The following is a 14,572-nucleotide window of genomic DNA, read 5'->3' as shown; positions in this document are numbered from 1 at the left end:
GGTTTGGGTATACAGTAAATGCTTCTAAAGAGCATTGTGCTATAGACATATCCAATAATCTGAACCATGTTCAGCAAACCAATTCAGGACGTGGCGCTCCTGCAGCTTCCACTGCTGGAGCACTGCAGGTTCTGCCATTGCCTGTCCCCATGGCATGGCCAGAGGGGCTCTACACCATCTGTCCTGCGTTGTCTGTTCAGGGAGAAGACCTCTTCACCTGTGGCAACAGTTTTTCCCTGGATTTGGTTGGTCGCCATCTGTAGAGCATGTTTTAATGTAGAGAGAGATTGATGCAGCGCTGACGCTGAGGTTTGGACTGGGAAATGGGTCTCATCTTAGTTGTATGCTAAGATTTGGTTCAACTGAATTACACTGAAGTACTACACCATAGTGTAGATGCAGCTGTTTTAATAATGCAGTTTTTGTGTGTGTGGTTTTAATGGGTTTCTACGTTTATTTTTTATGTAGGTATTTACTTCTGCCAAAAGTTCAATTCCTTTAAGCATGAACTGAAACGTGCATGTGTAATAGAAGTGTTTTGTGGTTTATCCTGTGCTGTGGACACCAGGCTGCTCCTGCCATGCACATGTCCCAGTCTGGCCTAGAGCAGGGGCTCGGCAGGCTTAGCCACTGGGATATCCGTGTGAGGAGCTGCCCGGCCCAGGCCTGAGTTACCAGTGTCCATTGCCTCTGCACACAGCCGGGGCAGCACTGATCCCCAGAGCGTGGTGATCGCTAGGGAATTCTTGTGAGAGGTTCTGTGCTTTGCACCCAAGCACTGAAAATGCTTTAAAAATACAAGAGCAGGAGTAATTTGGTGGATTTTAATGTTGTGCAATGATGTGCTAGTTCCCCTTAGACTCGCTTATGTTGGGTAAAGGAAATTTACTGTGGACAAAATGTTTGCCTTGATACTTCCTTTTGTTTTGCTGTGGTAACAGATGGAGGATTTGTGTGTGAACATCTCCATAATGAGATCAGTCTGTATATGTAACAACTTCTAAAGAGTACACCAGTAACAAACATGGATGCGGTGATACTGGTCAAATACACTTTGTCTGTGTAATTGCATTGATGCAAGTAACTGAGCTGTAACCTCCCACGATCCTTAAATAGCAGAGGTAATTCAGTGATACTGTCTTGGCCCCAGCTGAGTGCCAGAGATGCAATGAAGGATTTAGTACCTTCAGGTTAGAGCTGTCCCTCATCTAAGAAGAAGGCAAAGCTTCCCTTTGTCTTCAGTACTTGAGAGTTGTTTTGATACTTAGCAGAAACTCTGTATTTTTAGATAAAACTCCAAGCTGTTACAACTGCATCAGTAATAGTATAGAGATATACTAGAGTATTTTTAATGCACATACATTAGGCATCTCCCCACAACTGTTTTCAATACAATAACATGTTGCAAATATTTAAGAGTTTTTTAAGTATGTCCTGTAGATAACTAACTTTGAGCTAAATATACCCAGGCGATGACAGTATTAATCACTTTGTTGTTTTTTATTTTTTCAATTATGTGTAATATATATATATTTGTATATATACACACATATATTTGGCAAGTGGGTTTAAGATACTGCTAATGGTCTGAGGTAAGATCATACCTTCCCAGGTGTCCCATTTTCTTTGGTATGTCCGAATTGTAGCTTGGTCCTCCGTTGCAGAGTAGCTCTGGGGAGAGCCAAAAGCCCGATGCGTTGGTGTGACACCCCGAAAAGAGAAGGCTTGTGGGGCTGGGGAAGCCCTCAAAGGAGACTCCTGCAGCCTCGGCGGGTGCGGACTGTAGCTGAGATGTTGATGAACTTCTGCTGTGAAAGCTGTAGCTAACAGTGAACACCTTCCCAAAAATATCAAAGCTGCCAGTGTAAACCAGAGTACCTCACTTGGAAGGGGACACTGGGGGCGTTTGCCCCAGCAGGGTGAGCGCCGGAGGACTGAATGCCTTGGGGGAGAGATCCTGCAGCGTCTTGCCACAGCAAGAGACTACCAAAACATTTACCGGCTTTATCCGCTGATGGTTCGACCAAGGTATTTTCAAAGTGTAAAGCTTGAAAAATGAGACACAATGCTTTCCTGCTCTCTGGAGCATTTAGAAAAATACCCAAATGACTTTTCATTGCTACTGAAAATTTAAAATACTGTGCAATTAAAAAGACCATTAAAAAAAGAAAACTTTGAAATTATTTATTTTTATTTACAGTGTGACTTGCTAATTTATTCCTTGCATTGTAAGGCCATGGTGGAATGCTGTTTGTCGAAGTTTTTTTATCATAGGAACTAAAACTGCTGAGATGAAAAAACAGTAGATTTAAACTTAAAATTCTATGGCCTTGTTTTGTTTTCTGTAAAAGGGCTGAGGTTTTATAAATATCAAATCACATGTTTTATATACTTTGTAAATTTTAGACAGGCATAGTTTAAGAATTTTGTTCAAATTAAATATGTTTGGGCACATTGTTTAGACTAATCATGTAACTGAACCTAGAATCACCTGTATTAAATGGTTTTTCCAGCTAACCTTTTGCTCGGTAACACGAGAGATGTTCAGATTTCATCTTTATATATTCTAGAATACATTGCTCAAGGCTTCATCGGAAGCTGCTGACCGAGGCACCCAATCACACAGGAAATGCACATTTGCACGGGAAGCATCCTGCGGAGTGCTGGGTTTTCCTTGCCGTGCAGTGCAGGGAAATGTGCTGGTGCACATCAAGTCTCTCACAGATGTCATAGAGGCACTACCAAATACCATGTGTGGTTCATAGTTAGCAGTGTGTTTGAAATAATTTTCCACCTTCCATTTTCTGGTCTTAAAGGGTTGTCCTGACTTGTGCTTGGAGTGTTTATCTCTCTGTCTGCCCTTTAAGCTGAATGACTGCAATAGTTCTCGTTCTCTCACATACTCGATGGCCGTGGGAGGGCCCAGTCTCCCAAACACCAACACCTACACCTGACTTCAGCAGAAGCAGAGCTGTGGGCTGGTTCAGTGGTGTGAGAGAACCTGACTCAGACTGGCATGTGTGTAAGTGCAGCTGGGCTGGGACCTTGAGGAGCAGAGCTGAGAGCTGCCTCCTCCCAAGCACAGGGGAGATCTCATTCGGCCAGGATTGCCCTTTGCAGGCTTTGGGAACACCTACAAACCAAATTTACTTAGAGATTTAAGCACATTCATCCTCTCTTTTTCAAAGTGTAACAATCTACTCTTCGCCTTATAAAACAAAACCTCTCTGCCTTTTTTTTGTAGAACAACCCATTTTCTTTTGGTCTCAGATAAATTAACCATGTGAGATTGGCTGGTTCATTACTTTTTATTTATCTAAATGACATTCTTAATGAAACTGAAATTTAAGAACTGCTTTCCCAGCATACGGTAGAGTATCCTGTGAGGAAGCAATGCAGATACAGCAGCAATAATTGTATTTTGTAGCTCTTTTCCCAGTTGTTATCTCTGTATTTGTGTTGAGGAGGTAAGATTTTAATATTATCCTGAAGTCCACTGCAAAACCATTAGCTAACAATAATGTTTGGGCTACTTGATAAAGCAATTGTCAAACTGGCTCTTCATTCCTTCACTGGTTGTTCTGTATTGTTTCTGTGATATGACTATTCACATCTTAAATAACCTCTAAACCATACAAATAACCATGTACATGGATTCTGCTTTTAGAGAAAAAAAAATAAAGATTCATTTTCCTCATTGATGGGCTGGTTTTGTTTCATAAAAAAATCTCTAGAGCAGTTAGCAGTGAGTTATTAACAGCTTTGCATTCCTGCCTGCACAAAACCTGCAACAAAACTGCTCACTTTGAGTAAACTGGAACAGTTTCAAAAATAGAACCATAGAAGCTTTGGTGTAGAAGGGACCTCAGAGATCATCCAGTCCCAACCCCCTTGCCATGGGCAGAGATGCCTTTCACTGGACCTGGTCAGCCTGGCCTTGGACATCACCAGGGATGGAGCATCCACAGCTTCCCTGGGCAACCCATTCTAGTGCCTGACCACTGTCACAGTGAAGAATTTCTTCCTAACATCTAATCTAAACCTATTTTCTCTTAGTTCAAAACCATTGTCCCTTGTCCTGTCTGCCCATACAAAGTGTCCAATTCCCTCCTTTCTGTAATGCCCCTTAAGATCCCAGAAGGTGCTGTAAGGCCTTCCCGGAGCCTCTCTTCTCCAGGCTGAACAAACCCAACTCTCTGGGCTGTCTTCACAGGCGAGGTGCTCCAGCCCTCTGATCATCTCTGTGACCCTCTGCACCTGCTCATACAGGTCAACATCTTTCTCGAGCTGAGGACCCCAGAGCTGGATGCAGCAACATTGCAGGGTGGGGTCTCACAAGGGCAGGATTCCCTCCAGCACCCTGCTGGCCACAGGCAGGATACAAGTGGCTTTCTGGGCTATGAGGCCACGTTGTTGACTCATGTCCAGCTTTTCATCCACAAGAAAGCCCAGATCTCCACAGGCTGCCTTTCAATAGGTTCTCCTGGTCTGTACTTGTGTCTAAGGTTGCTCTGACCTACCTTGCACCTGCACTTGTTGAACTTCCCTCTGGACAGCCTCCTATCCTCCAGGTGTGCCAGCTGTACCAACCAGGGTAGTGCCACATGCAAACTTGCTGAGGGTGCTGTCAAGATCTTCAAGAGCACCAGTCCCAGGACAGAGCCATGAGGGGCACCACCCATCACCAGCCTCCACCTGGACATTGACCACAAACCTCTGGCTGCACCAATCCAGCCAATTCCTTATCCCCTGAACAGGCCAGCCATCAAATACACATCTCTCAATTGACAGTGAAGAGTGTCACACGGGACCATACATAAATATATATCATTATAGATTATCAGTTCATTTTTAATGTTGTAATTTGTACTTACCAGGCTCTTTCCCTTCATTTTGCTTACCAAGAAAAAAGGCTCTGGGGTCAAGAAGACACATCACTCATTTATAGTAGCAAATTTTGGACTTAGACATTGTGCCAGTGTACCGACTCTCCTCTGAGGTACTCCTCCATATTTATTTGTCCTCCATTGCATAATTGTTAGTGTGGCCTAGCTCTGGATACAGCAGGAGTAAATAGAACAGAATAGAATTTAGAATAGAATGGTTAAGAACTCTTCTAGTGAGTGCAAAGATTGCATTTTTCTGATCTGCTGCTGGACACTGAGTACCTCTGTTGCCTTCTTGTCAGAATTCAGGCTGGGGCAGTGCTAGCCCAGGTGCTCCCATTACCTCCAGCTCAGCTGAGCCCTTATATTCTCCACATGGAAACACTTAATTTTTTCTGAATTAGGCTGTTTGAACTGTCACAGCTACTTTTCATTAAATCAGTGCTTGGAGCTTCAGCAGAAAGGAATCTGAGTGGATGATCCCATCTCTGGTGGAAAGAGATGGATCAATGGTCCGAGGTGAGGTTTCCTTGGCTGCTGATCTGCACAGCCTACAGCTGCTGGCTCCTTTGGCCAGGTGCTTAAAGTCTCTAAAGTATTTTTGTTGTGCCTCTGCATGATGGATCCAGAAACCTTCTATTTGCAGTAGATAAGAAAATCAAATAACGTCTCCTGTGTATCCTTTAATTCCTTATTATTTTTTAAAGTCATATTATTCACCTGGTAAGAAAATGCAATTTCAGAGGGCAAAAATCCCTCAAAGAACAAGTAGAGGATGGGTTCACTTTATGGGCTCAGAGCTATGAATCGCTTCTGCTGCATTTCCAGGCTGAGCAGAGCTATCCCAAGGCCCTACACATGTCTCATGATGCTCTGTCCTGCTCCACTTGCTCTGCAGCCTCCACTCCAGCAAGTTAAGTAGATAAGTGTTCCTTTCCCTGCAAGTCCCCATTCTCTCAAAGGCATTGCTTAGGGCAAACGAAAAGGAAAAACCACATCATCAGTTTCACATGCAGAAGAAGCTGACAGTGCTGCTGACACTGTGCTGTTCCAAAGCTCAGAGCTGTAACTCCTGAGAACTGAGGAGCAGATGGTGGGGTTGGGTGGATAACCAACAATAGCCATCAGCTCATTGTCTCTGCAAAGAGTGAGAGATAGCAGGGCCTGGGGCATGTCCTGAGTTTGGACTGTAAAACCAGTGCAAGATGGAATGAACAGATTATCATCTGATATACTATTCTCTGTTACTAAGTTGTTTGGCACACTGAAGTTATTTTCTAAAATACAGCTGCTTACTTCCCTGACTCTCAGCTGTAGGAGGCTCCAGCTCTTGAGCTGTGGGATGCTGGCTGACCATCATGCTTCTCTCTCCTGCAAGGGGGCCAAGCACCCCCAGAGCCCAGCTTTCAGCCACAAGTGCTTGTGAAGATCTACCCACTCTGTCCCACACAGGGTGTTCAGCAGCAGCAGCAGCAGCAGTGTTAAACACTGAGGGAAGGGCAGTAGAAGTGCTGCGGCTGATCTTGACCGACGAACTGCGTTAAACATCCGTATTCCAGCTGTAGCTCTTGTCTTCAGTGAGACCTCACAGCCACTACCACGCTTACACTCATTCCTCATTTTGGAAGAAACTGGTGTGCTGAATAATTGCGAGTTATAAAGGCACATTTGTGATTTGCCATGTCCCTAAACATGCTGGTTTCTTCATAGGTGATTTGCTGGCACATGTTGGATTTCAGTTTTTCAGATTGCTTCAAGAATGCCAAATACAGCCTTTTTTCTTTTTTTTTTCTCAAGACATCAAGCTGCTGGTGTTTGTATAGTCTGGTTTCTTTAGATGGTGCTCCTACTACCACCTGAGGCTTCTCCTCTGTAGCTCTGCTTTCTCCCTTGGGCTGATCAAGGACTGTGAGTTACCCCAATTCAGTCAATTCTCTAAATCCCATGAGATCTGCCTACATCACCTGCAGGGCAGGCCTAGAGACCCTGCCACCAGTTTACAAATTTCTCTTGCAAAAGTTTTAACAAAATGCCTGTGAGCCTGGCAGGCATCACAGCAGCCCCTGATGCAGGTTGAAGTGTTGTGACACTGGAGATGAAAGGGCTCTGTCACTCATCCTGAAGCTGAAACCTGAACTTGACAACCTGCATGACCTTGTCTGGAGAAGCTAGGGAAAGGCTGCTGTACTAATACACAGGGATGCTCCCTGAAAGACCATTTCCAAGCAGGACAAAGTGCCACTTGGGCAGCATCCTCCAGCCTCACAGGATCTTTGAGCTCGTTCTGTGATGAAGAAATGGAAGGGACATTTAGAGCTTTGGGGTCCCGCTGCATAAAGTGCCCCCTTTGCTGTAACTGTAAAGAAAAAGCTGGCACAGAACTGGGCCCATTCATTATGAGCACATGCATTAAACACCACCATCATCCTGCTCCTCAGTGTCACAGCAGAGGACCTGTGTTCAGTAACCTCAGTACCCATTCCTGGGACACCTGGCCTGGCAGAGCCAGCAGCACAAGTGTTAGAAAAGGTTGAAGCTGCCTCTACCAAGCAGCTTTGTCACACACCCTGTCTCACTCTGCCTTCCCAGCAGGCTCCCACAGTCCTACAACCAGCACCAGGAAGGAGCTGCTGCCCTGCATTTCCCTGCCCATCCCTGGGGACACGTCCAACCCACAGGCCTGTTCAAGGAGAGCCTGGGAGAAGCTTCACACTGAGAAAAACCTGCATAAATCCAGCTTGAAGGAGACCTAGGAGATCAGTTCTCCCTGGGGTTCTGCAGGCAGGAGTGGGGTGGCTCGAGGAGGAGGGGTGTCCCACTCCCAGCATGGCCGCCAGTCGGGTGCCGGGACACAGGTGAGCGCTCGGTGGCAGTGGTGCAGAAGATGTTCTGGTGCCACTCCATCTGATGGTCTCCATAGCAACAGTCAGGCTTTTTCTTTCCCAGCTGAACTGCCAGGAGCAGCAGGTAGATATGACAGAAATTCAACGCTGCTATTAATTTACATGAGCTGGGTGAAGCGTAAGCAAGAGGAGTGTGGGGGATAAGGAGCTGGCAATGTTCTCCAGGCAGGTTCCTTACGCCAGCCAGGCTCACCTTACAGAGATCCCCAACTGCACCCTGGAACCAGAACTGCAGCCGTGGTTTGGGTGACCCAGCATTCCAGCCCTCAGGAAGTGGCTTGAAAGGGGGAAAATTGCATTGGGGTCTGGCCAGGGTGCCTAGGAGAAGGAATTTTTGGGTTTCCTCCAGCTCTACAAAACTTCCAGGCATGCACAAACCTGGATTTTAACTTATGTTTTACCAGTTTCAGGAATAGAAAGTCTATTTTCCCTAGTGGGGGAAAAAAGAAGTGAACTAAATTCAGTGACAGAACTGCCTGTCTCAGGTCTCAGGCAGTGTTTTGCTACCTGCTCTCCCACGGCAGCCACCCCCAGCAGTTGTTGGGGACTCTGGCATGAGTCACATGTTTGCAGAGCGCCTATAAGCACAGAGCTGCTGGGGCTCAAACCCAGTTAAACATTTTGGGGTTTTTGGGAGATGCAGACCATGGTGGTCCTCAGTACTGAGCTGCCCACAGGGCTCTGCCCTGGTCTCATCATGGTCACGATGGCGAGGAGAGCTCCAGAAACTCCAGAGAGAGATAACGTTATGTTTGTTTGTTTATTACCTGATTAAATGAGCTTCCCTTGGTTCCTCTGCGACAAAGTGATTTAATGAATGCTGAAACTGCGCACACGGGATGCGGCAAAGCTGCTCACGGTTGGCACGGGCTACATCTATAGAATGATTTTGGAAAAAGGGAAACGTCAGCATGATAAAAATGGAAAGCGTTAGCGTGCCATGTGCTGCCTGGAAATGGGGCTGCTACCCTATTCTAAACCAGGATCAGACTTTTAATGAAAGTTCACTTGTTCACCCCAACTTTTACCATTTAAAACGAATTGAATGGAACACCCGCCCCCAGCTGAGGGCCAGCAAGTGCAGCCGTAGGAGGCAGGCAGGCCAACACTCTCCTCAGTGCACATCACCTACGGAAAGCCAAGCGGCAGCAGAACTTCAGCCAGGCCATGAACAAAAACTGAGAAGAAACCCCCAAATGTTGCAGGTTTACAACATTGCCCACGGCAGTCAGGGCAGTGAGGTGGCTCAGCTGTGAGACTCGGGATGTCTGCACTCCATCGATTGCTTGCCCACCTGGCCAGGGCCACCTGCAGCCCGGCTGCTTCCAAATCCACACCCTGCTGCAGGCACAGATGCAAAGACCACTGGTGGATTTAGAGGAAAGACCCAGGATGAACCACAAGGAGAAGCAAAGCTGCTGGCCAGCCATCAAGTGTGGAAATAACATGGAGGAGAGAGGGACAAGGAAGGGACACCACTGTTTCAAGCGGCAATCAAGTTGTTTCCTGCCTTACAGACCAGGCACCGCTCTTTGATGCCAGCCATTCACAGGCACGATTGAATTCACTCTCTCCTGCTCTGCTGGATAGCATTTTTCATCATACAACGCTGCTACAACATTTCAGACAAACCTTTACCTACAGCTAAATATCAATCTACAATTCCAACAACATCCTCACCAGGGCAAAATCCCGACTGCCGCGGAGGTGACTGAAAAGCTCCTGTGTCTGACCAGAGGCAGGACGCCGCCCCCATCCCCTTCCCTGGCAGGGCAGACTGCAGCCATTTCCGGCCATTCAGGCTCATCCAACGCGGCTGCTGCAGCAGGGCAAGCGCTGCTCCCAGGCCGGGTCCTCCAGCAGCTGCTGCGGGGAGCTGCCACCCCTTCCCAGACCAGCTTCTGCTGGCTGCCAGCAGCCTGGGCAAACCTGCGTGTTCCAGCTGATCAGCTGCCTATCCGACCTGTCAGAGCCCGACCACGCCAGCTTGAACAATGCTACAATCAAGAGTGAGAGGGAGCCCAGAGCTTTCCTTGTATCAGAAACTCTATTTTCATGCTTCTGGTTTTAAACCTGTGCTGCTAAGATACACTTCCTCTTGCCCAATTCCCCCTCTGCAAGACATCCACCAGAGAACTTCAGCACTGACTAGAGAAGCTAAAAAGCATCCTAGGCAGCACTAGACAAAATCCTCAGGAGCATTTTGTGAAGGTACTAAGGAAATACTTGCACAAAAGGGTTTTACTACCTTTAACTGTTGGTACCTGAAGCAAGCACTGTCCTAAGGAAGGCTGCTCCAAGCAGCAGCTATTGCAGAAACACTTGCTAGCATGACACTCATGGAGGCCACTGTGCCTTGGTCCCCTGAGCAGCAGAAACATCTCTAAGCCCCTACATGGGTCATGCAGGGAGAGGGAAGCTGCAGAAACAATTTTAAATAATAACTCACATGCTGAGCAAGCCAGTCCCAAGACCCCAGTGCTGGCCTATGTGTGCAAATCAGACCCTGAAAACTCCACAGCTTTGGATTTTATGTTCCACTTGGCATCCTAAACCCAAACTTTGTCTTTCCAAGGGCTGAGCCAGGGCCTTGTTTCAGCTGGTGGTGGGCTGGTGTCCCAGTCAGAGGCAGGAGAGCCTTCCTTCTCGACAGCCCCTGTGTCTGCAAGCGTTTCAGCAGGAGGCTGGCCACAACCCCCTGCCCACCCTACCCACCTGCAGCCCTGAGGTGTGGGGGATGTGGCTCCCAGCCCTGGCAGGATGGAGGGCCCAGGGCACACAGCCCCTCCTCCCCCAGACAGACTGGAGGGCTGCTGCCAGAGGCGCTGTCTACAGGAGGCACAGCAGCAGCTCCAAGGCAGCTCCCAGGCCCATGGGATGCTTGCAGAGCCCCGGGGCAGCTTCTTCCTTGGGTAGTTATCATACAATGATTTTGGGCACATGTTGGAGGCTTTGGCAGCTGCTGCTTCGGATCCAAGTCCTCTGAGGGATCAACTGGCACAGTTCCCAATGCAGGAGGCCATTGTGCAAGAAGGCACTGCAAGGAACACAAAGTTCATTCTGAGGAATATACCAAGGTTTGGTATATTCCCGGGGCTGCAAGCTGTATTTGAGAATAATTTGGGTGTCTATCTACTCAGTTAACAACTTCCTTAATTACCAGCTGTCTCTTCCTTCAAGAGTAATCCATTCTTTGTAAATAAAGCCTCTCATTGGCTTACCTGGTCATAGCACAAGATATTTACCTGGAAACTCCACTTTGGCTTGGTGCTACAAAATGAATTAAACCTTCTCCGAGAATTGAAAGAAAATCCACTAGCACCACTGATCATCAAATGAATAATGATTCTTTGGATGAATGTTAAAACCCATTTATTCAGGCTTTTGTGCAGGGTGCACAGTCCAGCAATTACGTATACACAGTATGCACATCCTGACAGCATACAAAAAGGCAAGGAGCAATGGGGTGCTTACACTGGGAATGTATATACAGACATATTAAACTGGGATTTTTACATTAGAAAATTATCTGACACTGTTCAGGTATCATCAAGGCTATTAGAAATTGTGTAGAAAACCAATAAAACTTGGAAAGTATCTACTGTCATTTCACTTAACCCAGGCTGGATATAAGTCAGGCTTCCCACATTACATCACTTGTGGACAAAGCCTACAGGATGCCCCAAGCACTCTGGAGGGTCACATTAGCACATCCCATTACAAGTTAAAGATTAACATTAGTATTATTTCCTATTTTCCTGGAAAGAACAACAGCTTAAATATTTCAAATAGCTAATTTTCTCCTGGGAAAAGACAACAAAGGAAGGATTTAGAGACCATGAGAGAATCAAACACTAATGAAATGTTGTAACAGCACTTCCTGGTCCTTCCAAAAATTCTTCACAGACCAGGCACCTAAGTTAAAGCACTGTACACTGTCCAGATTTACAGAAGTGCAATAGCAGGCCTTGGCAGACCCCAGGTCTTCTGCAGATCTTTACCTTGCTCCTATCCTAAGGGTTGCAAGAGATCGTACTTTTGTAACCTGCACAGAAAGACACAGAGAGATCAAATAGATTTAGCAAAAGGATACTAAACAGTAGACAGAAATATGCAGCAACATCATATAAGCCATACTTCACTTCCTGCAGCTATTTCATATTTAACTTCTGACTGAACTTTTTTCCTAAGGTGTTAGCAGAACAAGGGAGCATCAGAAACACAGTGATTTCAGAAAAACACGATTCTTGTGGCCAAGGCACCCAGGGACGCCCAGAACCCAGCCTGAAGAGCATGTCCAACTCACTATGTACTCTTCTATGCCAAATTTTTGCACAAAGCAGTCAGTTTTGGTATCAAATTTTAGCATCACAAAGAACCTAACTGAAAATCTACCCAGGGGGTAGTTTTAAAGGACCAATCCACTCTTGCAGGTAACACAAACCCCACGTGAGTGCAACACAGATTGTGTTAAAACTGCTCCCAAAGATGGCTGAAATAAAATGCCTTGTGCACAAATACACCAAATATAGGACATATCTGTAGAACATTCAATCACAGCCAGTATGATTTCAGACATATTTTCCTTTTAGCACAGCACATGTGCTGTTTGCTGCGTAAGCTCTGGCGTTTATTTATTCTGTTTGTTCCTTTGCATGAGCCTTTTGGAGAAAAAGGTGAGGATAGCATAAAGAATCTCCCTCAAATTTATTTCTCTCCTAAATTTTAGAGTTTTCTGCTGGAAATCTTTACAATGAGTCAAAACTTACTTGAGTGGAGACACATTTCAAAAATTTATATTTTCCATGTAGAGAAAAACATTGCTGAAATGCCTTGAAAATTGTTTTCCTTTCAGAGAACGATTCCCTTAAATATATTATGGTTAGGCAAAGAATAACCAGTATTTTATATTCAACCTTCCTATCTGAACCTTCCTTTGTTGTGAACATCTCATGCTGATTGTTTTAGGAACACTTCAGCTGTAAGAAGCACTATATCATAATACTCTTCAAAATTAATCAGGTAAACCAGTAAATAAGCAAAGTTTCTTTGATATTAGTAAGCATGGGAATAAGCATCTATTCAAAACAATGAAGCCTTCAATAGAATTTTTTTTTCATTTATGAGTGCAGGTTCAGCATGTAATGTGTAGGAACATCAAAATTCTATACCACAGCCTGTGTCCCTCACAGATCATTTTCTGGCACAGAACATCAGCAAGAACTTCCAGGGCTTGACCATAAGCAAATAAGGCATGTGGTTAAGACTGGTGTTTTAAAAGTCTGACAGCAATTCCAGGACATGGGTGGGGAGAAGAAACAGGTTTCTGTCAGTGAGTGAAACCGTAGGCTGGGAAGGCGCCACTGAAACCAGTGAAATGTTTCCTGGTACTAAGAGATCCACAGGAACAGCTGGCCTTCACAGGTGAGTAAAATCAAACATGCAGATAAGTAGATTTGATTCTGAGATCAAGAACAAAACTGAATCATATTCACTCTTTCTGCTGTGATATTTTTTAAATTGTATTTTAAAGACAGTTTTAAAAAGTCTCATTTTTAAAACTATTCAAGAACAAAGTTCCTATAAGTAGCAACTTGTACATTTCACTTTAATACAGCCATTACAAGGCCTGATGCCACATGCTGTATTAGAAATCTCCAGTTTAACCATGCTATCTATGTATTTTTAATATATATGTGCATATATATGCATACATATAAATTATCAAGCTCAGTTAAACACAAAACAGACCAAGATACCTCTCCCTCAGAAAATAGTTTCTTCCATTAAGCTCCAGATTGCAAAGATAATTTCAGTGTCATAGGCAAAAGATAATTTTACAAAATTGCTGGAGAGAAAAAAAGAGCATTTTTACTCTTAAATTGGTGGAATAAGACACAACAGAAGTAATTAAGGGAAATATGACTGAAGAATGATTCAATATTTTCTTCTCCAGTACTCTCAAAATAATTCAGCAAATGCAAATAAATGAAAAGCTATGTGATTTTTACCAAAATACTTTTCTATCATGAATTTAGTTTGAGAAGTCCATACCTAGCTGTCTCCATTTTTCACCTTGAGTCTAAGGTCTAATTAGTTAGCTAAGTGCACCATATTTTTTTGCTAGGACTGCAGGCTTAAACTTACCCTCACAATGTTTTTAAACTAATAATTATGCAACATCTTCCTTCCCTGTCATAATTTGCATTCTCATATTGAAACAAAGTTATTTAATTGCATTGAAACTGTCAGTGATGTAAACTGAAATCTGTTCTTCAGATGAAATTAAAGGCATGACACGTTAGCAAGAAGGAAAAAAAAAAGAAAACAACAAAACAAAGACAAGCCCAAACGAAAACCAAGCAGTAAAGCAGCAAAGAGAAGTGAGATGCAAGAACCAGTTCAAAGAAGAATGGGAGAAGCACACATGAAACGACCATCCCAAAGCATACAGAAGCCACTGCTAGAGAGAAGCAGAATTCCAGAATTTCTTTTCACGGCCCTGTATTACAAGGAACAGACAGGTATTTTTCCCCCACACCATCCACTGTTTTTTACAGACAGGTGTCCTAGGATGACTTTACGATGCTCGTATCCCCAGTTGTCTGTTTAGCCCAGAAATAAGTTGTGCACCTTTAAGACTGGTTCTGAGTGTGAAGCTGGGGGAGGGAAGAAGTGTGCAGTTTGTTTTCAGAAGCTGCACTCACTCCACATTCCTGCTCCTGGACTAGGTTGTCTGCGGACGGACAGACGGACAGCGGGACAGAGCTCTCCTTCTGCTTT

This window comes from Fringilla coelebs, assembly GCF_963513975.1.
Source record: "Fringilla coelebs genome assembly, chromosome: 2".
In the NCBI taxonomy this organism is placed as follows: Eukaryota; Metazoa; Chordata; class Aves; order Passeriformes; family Fringillidae; genus Fringilla; species Fringilla coelebs.
Note: the sequence above shows the minus strand (reverse complement) of the source record.